The sequence below is a fragment of the Hakea prostrata genome, chromosome 3 (genome assembly GCF_041222555.1).
Source record: "Hakea prostrata isolate BN-2017 chromosome 3, UWA_Hpros_2, whole genome shotgun sequence".
In the NCBI taxonomy this organism is placed as follows: Eukaryota; Viridiplantae; Streptophyta; class Magnoliopsida; order Proteales; family Proteaceae; genus Hakea; species Hakea prostrata.
In genome coordinates this window covers 44,015,705-44,022,392 of record NC_142602.1, presented here as the reverse complement: position 1 = coordinate 44,022,392, position 6,688 = coordinate 44,015,705, and positions in this window count along the sequence as shown.

Sequence of the window (6,688 nt, the reverse complement as noted above, 5' to 3'; positions counted from 1 at the left end):
CCTCCACTGGAGCCAACGCCTCTGACCCATATGCTAGTCTGAAAGGTGTTTCTCCTGTTGGAGTTCTGACCGTAGTCCTATACGCCCACAGTACATGAGGTAGTTCATCGATCCACAAGCTATGTGCTTCATCCAGCCTCCTTTTTATTCCTTGCAGAAGTGTTCTGTTGGTTATCTCAATTTGACCATTGCATTGAGGATATGCCACAGATGAGTGCTTGCATTCAATATGATAATCTGCACAAAATTCCTTGAATCTTTCATTGTCAAATTGTGGTCCGTGATCAGTCAGTAGAATCTTTGGCAGGCCATATCTGAATATGACATGATTTCTGAAGAACTTTTCAATTTGACTTGTGGTATTCGTAGCCAAGGCTTCTGTTTCTACCCATTTCGTGAAATAATCAATTGCGGCCACTACAAACTTTTTCCCTCCGGTTGTAACAGGAAATGGCCCTAACAAATCCATACCCCACATAGCAAATGGAAGGGGATTAAGAATTGATGTTAGTTGCTCTGCTGGCTGGCTCTGAATTGGTGCATGAATTTGACATTGATGACACCTTCTTACATACTCAATCGCCTCAGATTGCATGCGTGGCCAATAAAATCCTTGTCTTAGAATTTTATAAGCCAAAGCTTTCCCACCTAAGTGGCTTCCACAGATTCCTTCGTGGACCTCTGATAAGGCATAAAGTGCATCAGATGGTCCCAAACATTTCAAAAGTGGCCCAAAAACTGTTCTTTTATATAATAGCTCATTCTTTAGAATAACCTGGCAGCTCTTCTTTTCACAGTTTCGGCTTCTTCTCTCTCTTCAGGGAGAACACCATCTTTAATATATTGTATAATAGGTTCCATCCAAGATATTTCTGCATCGATTTCCATTATCTCTGGCTCTGAATATGCTGGAATATTCCACTCCTCAAAATACACAGCCTGTGGCATAGAAGTAGATCTTGCAGATGCTAATTTCGCCAGAGAATCTGCCTCACTGTTTTGATTTCGAGATATTCTCACAATTGAGAATTGTGAAAACCATTCTTTGCATTCCCATACCTTCTTAAGATAACTGACCATCCGATCATCCTTCGCATCATACGCTCCTGTAACTTGGCTGACCACCAGCTCAGAATCACTTTTTACTTCAATGTTTTGTACGCAGAGAGATTTAGCCAATCGCAAACTTGCAATAAGAGCTTCATATTCAGCTTCATTGTTTGAAGCATGAAAATTAAATCGAAGTGCATTCTGAATTACAAATCCGAACGGACTTTGTAAAATCACCCCTGCTCCTGATCCCTGAGAATGAGTCGACCTATCAACATGCAAAGTCCAACCAGAAAACATCTCATTGGAATCTTTTTCCTCCTCCGGCAGCGAAATACTCTCAGCAATAAAATCAGCCAACACCGTGCTTTTATCGCAGTTCTTGGTTTATAATCTATATCATGTTCGTTAATTCTACCGCCCATGATACCATTCTCCCCTTGAGATCAGGCTTATGCAATATTTTCTTTAAAGGCCGCTTAGTAAGAACAATAATTGGATGAGCCTGAAAATAAGGTCTAAGCTTCCTAGCTGCCATTATCAAAGCTAAAGCCTGTTTTTCAAATTCCGGATATCTAAATTCTACATCTAGCAATGTATGGCTTACAAAGTAGATAGGATTTTGGAAAGTACCTTCTTCCCGAATTAACACTGCGCTTACTGTCGCCTTCGAAGAAGATAAATATATCTGCAAGATCTCTCCCGGCTTTGGTCGAGATAGAACTGGTGGACTGGTCAGTCTCCTCTTTAATTCTTCAAATGATTTTTGACAATCCTCTGTCCAGTTGAATTCATTGAGTGCATTTAGATTTTTCAATGCCTTGAAGAATGGTGCACATTTATCTCCTGATCTCGATATGAACCTGCTTAATGCCGCAACTCTCCCTGTTAGACTTTGGATCTCCTTCATACTGCTGGGTGCCGTCAGATTCAAGATAGCCCTGATTTTTTCTGGATTCGCCTCAATACCCCTCTGTGTGACCATGTAACCAAGGAATTTACCACATGAAACCCCAAACGCGCACTTCTCAGGATTGAGTCTCATTCCATTTCTCCTTAGTACATCAAAGCACTCCCTTAAATTAGCAAGATGATCAGATCCGAATTGACTTTTTACAAGAAGATCGTCTACATAAACCTCCATATTTCTTCCAATATGATCAGCAAATAGCTTGTTCATCGCCCTTTGGTATGTTGCACCAGCATTTTTTAACCCAAAAGGCATAACCTTATAACAATAGCTTTCTTGGTTCGTCATGAATGCCGTATTTGGTTGATCCTCCTTTTTCACAAGAATTTGATTATAACCAGAATAAGCATCCATAAAACTCAAAATCTGCTGACCTGATGTGGCATCAATTAACTGATCAATCCGTGGCAGAGGATAGCAGTCCTTAGGACATGCCTTGTTCAAATCAGTGTAGTTTACATACATTCGCCACTGGCCATTATGCTTCTTCACCATTACCACGTTCGCCAGCCATTTAGGACTTTCAATTTGCTCGATAAACTGAGAATCCCGAAGCTTCTGTACTTCAATTTTAATCGCATCATGCTTTTCTGATGAGAAATTCCTCCGCCTCTGTTTCACTGGCTTGATAGATTTATCTATCCATAGACAATGCTCCGCCACTTCTCTGCTTAAACCTGGCATGTCTTGTGCTGACCAAGCGAAGAGATTTGCGTTTTGCTGAAGAAGTTCTCTTAATTGCTCCTTATCCTTACTGTTCTGATCAGCTCCTATCATGGTTCCTTTTTCTGGATTCTCTAAACCAAAACAAATTTTCTCCAGCTTTTCTACTGGTTCACCTCTTTGAATTTTTTCTTCATCCTTGTTATCCATGACTTCCACAGTAAGAGCAAGTGCCTTACCTTGTGCTTTCGAATCCTTCAAAAAGGTTGTATAGCTTTGCCTTGAAGTTTTCTGATCCGATTTGCATTCTCCAATATCTCCTTCAGTTGGGAATTTGACCTTCAGATGTCTCGTCGAAACTATTGCCCCAATAGCATTCAACGTTGGTCTCCCGAGAATTATATTGTATGCTGACAGACTTTTGATCAACAAAAATTAAGTAACCGTAGTTACTGTTTGTGGATGTGTTCCCAATGTGATTGTTAACTCCACAGTTCCCTCCACCGAAGTAGATTCTCCAGAAAATCCAAACAATCTTGTTCCGCAAGGCTTTATCTTGACTGTATCCAACTTCAATCGCTGAAAAGCTTCATAAGACATTATGTCTACAGAAGATCCTATATCGACTAGAACCCTGTGAATATCCCTGTTTGCCACCTCAATGACTACCACAATGGCATCATCATGTGGTTCCTGGATTCCTTCTATCTCCTCCTCTGTGAAGACTATCTCCTTCATCATTTTGATTCTTCTAGGAATAACATGAGATTCGACAGCACTTACATACCTGGCATGTGCCTTAGACTTTGAAATTGAATTCAAATCTAAACTTCCCAAGATGGTCATGACAGGAGACTGCTTCAGTTGAACTTGCTGGTTTTCCTGGTGTTTAGCATTTTTGTCTGGAGAATTATTCTTCCCTTGCTGGGGGATGGTTATTTCATCTACTTGGCTGATCAGGAACATTTCTCCGGTTACCTCCATTTCTTCTTTGGACAAAGTTATCCAATCTTCCCTGACTAATTAATCGTTCAATCTCATTTTTTAGAATTCTACAATCATCAGTATCATGACCATGATCCCTGTGATATCTGTAAAATCTATTCGGATTCCTCTCATCCGCCTTTGCTATCATTGGTAATGGCCACTTCATAATTCCTTGATGTTGAATTCGCATCAGAATTTCTGACCTTCTTGTATTGAGAGGAGTATAGTTTTCCTGGAATGGTCTTGGAATATCCCTTCTGTATTGACGATCAGGCATATTTCTTGGAAAATTCCTGCTATTCCTCCGATCTCTCTCATCCCTCTGATCAGATCTCACAACTCCATCATCTTTCTTTTTAACTCCATTGCCATCAATTTCTTTTCTTGCCTGAAGAATGTCTTTCATATTTGCATACTGGTTACAGCGAGTCTTCAACTACGCAATATTTGCCGGCCTGTTCATGATCAGGAATTCCAAAAGATGTTCATCTGTTAGACCTCTGAACATAGCGTCATATGCTACTGCCTCATTCAAATTTTTAATCTGAATTGATTCTTGATTGAATCTCTTCATATAACTTCGAACTGATTCTCCTGATTTTTACGAATTGCAGCCAAATTATCAACAATTTTGCTGCTCTTCATACTACTTTGGAACCTCGACAAGAATATCTTCGTCAAATTTTTGAAATCCTTAATGGAATCTGGTAGTAAACTGAAGAACCAAGTTGTTGCATATCCTTTCAACGAGGATGGAAATGACCGACACTTTAAAACATCAGAATTACCTGCCAGCATCATCACATAATTGAACTGAGCCAGATGCTCCATCGGATCTGTGCTTCCATCATACATCGTGAATACCGGGAGTTTGAAATTGCGCGGCAATGGTGCTGACATAATTTCCTTAGCGAATGGATTTTGATTCATCACTTCTTCCACTTTTTCTCCAAAATCTTTGTTTGCCAATCGCTGAATTTGATCATCTAGGATACGAAATCTCTTACTGATTTCCGATCCATGAACTTTAGATCTGCTACATTCTGACCTTCCTGTTTCTTTCTTATCTCTCCGATCTCCAACGCTCCTGCTCTTTTTGCTCCAAATGTGACTCAATTGATCATCCTTGGACCATCCTCGATCTTCGGTCTCCAATGGAATATAGTTTGGATCCGCACTTTCTCCTGATCCTTCCTTCAGAATTGATCTCCTTTGGCCCTCTCCTGACCTTTGAACCTGACTCAGGACAGAAATTGCCTCAGCTCGAGAGAAAGTTCGAGATCTTCTAGCTAGCGAAGCCAGGACTCTTCCCTCCTGATGAATTCCAATCTGCTTGATGAATGTCCTCATCAGGTTTTGTTTCTCCAGGATTTGATGCTGCATGCTCTCAAATCGTTCGGTAATCAGGTTTGGATCTAGCTCTGGACGAGATGCCACCAATGTATCCGCCAACTGCTTCTTTTGCCTTTCGAACTGATCAGGTGGATGAGGTGAATGATCCTCTATCATTCTCTGCCTCTGTCGAGTCTGCATCATCGGAATCTGTGGTATCGGGACCACTTCTCTCATTCTTCTTTTTGGGTTTTCTCTCCTCGGCTCTCATTGACTTGTCTCTGCCATTTCCGCTGGTAATTCTTCCTCTCGCTCAGGTGATTGAGCCATAGCTTCTGTTCTGAACTTGATTCCCACAGACGGCGCCAAAATGTTGGTGCGATTTCTGCCAATCGCCTTGAACCGTAGTGTTCCGCACTGAACTCCTCAGATTTGATTCGATCTGGTTTGCTCTTCGATTAATCAACCTCTCACTCCTAAAAGAAACAGAATACCAGTAAGAAACGGAGCCGATCGTCTTGATCGGCGTCTCGTCTCCGACGATCTAGTCAGTATGGTGAAGATGATGCTTCCGAGCTCTCTGGAGCTTCTAAAGAGTTTTTTAATGGAGTTCAATTAGAGTGAGTTTAGAGTTTGGTTGATTCTAGAGACTTACCTTCTTACGAATCTTTCCTCCCCTTTATACTAGCTTTTCCCGCTTATAACACTTTTTCAATCATAGCCTTCGGATCATCGCTCCTCTTTGGACGTCGCTGATCATCCTTCCTTTATCTCTCAATCGAACCAGGCTAAGATTGGTTTGACCGGTATAAACCGGCAATGGATATTTTAGTCACAACACATAGTATTGGCCTTCATAGTCATCAGTACCTATAGGATAGTCTAACAAAGATATTTGTGAAAAAAGGAGTGAGTTCAAAAGAACTCAGTAAGGAAAATATTTCATAACAACATAATAAACATGATAGCAAAACATAACAGATGCAATATGATATGAGACAGACAATGCATGTATGAATCTAACTCTATGTTTGTTTGTCTCTATTGGCAGACATGCTTTAAGTCATAGCACCATACTCCTCTGGGTAGGTCTCAAATTACTCTCCCTCAACCATCTCGGTATCTTGGGTTCTTCGGTTGGCAATGGATTCTGAAACCTTCTCAGACAACTTTGGCTGGGGTTTAGGTCAACACTCTCTCACGCCACCACATGAGAGCTTCCCGTTTACCATATGTGGATAACCAATAGGGTTGATGAGTCCGTAGTTAGGGACTATGAGGACTCTAGTGCGAAGGATACCGGAAAGGATCACCAGGGGCGAGGAATGGACGTATATGGAACTGAGTTGATATGACTGAGTAGATGATATGCATTGGGCTAGGCTTAACCTTGACATGCGCCAGTACTTAGACCAATGGTGATGTGAGAGAGCGGTGACCTAACCCCCAGCCATGGATTGTCCCAAGGGATGAAGGACCCACTACCAACCGGCGTTGTGAGATGAGACATTCCTAAAGAAGTACGGTGCTCTGACTTAAAGCATGTCTGCCTTTAGAGACCAGCATACATAGAGTTTAGATGCATACATACATTGTTTGTTTCATATTACATTGCATTTTGTTATGTTCTGCAGCATGCTATTTATGTTGTTATGATTTAACTTACCTTACTGAGTTCATTAAAAC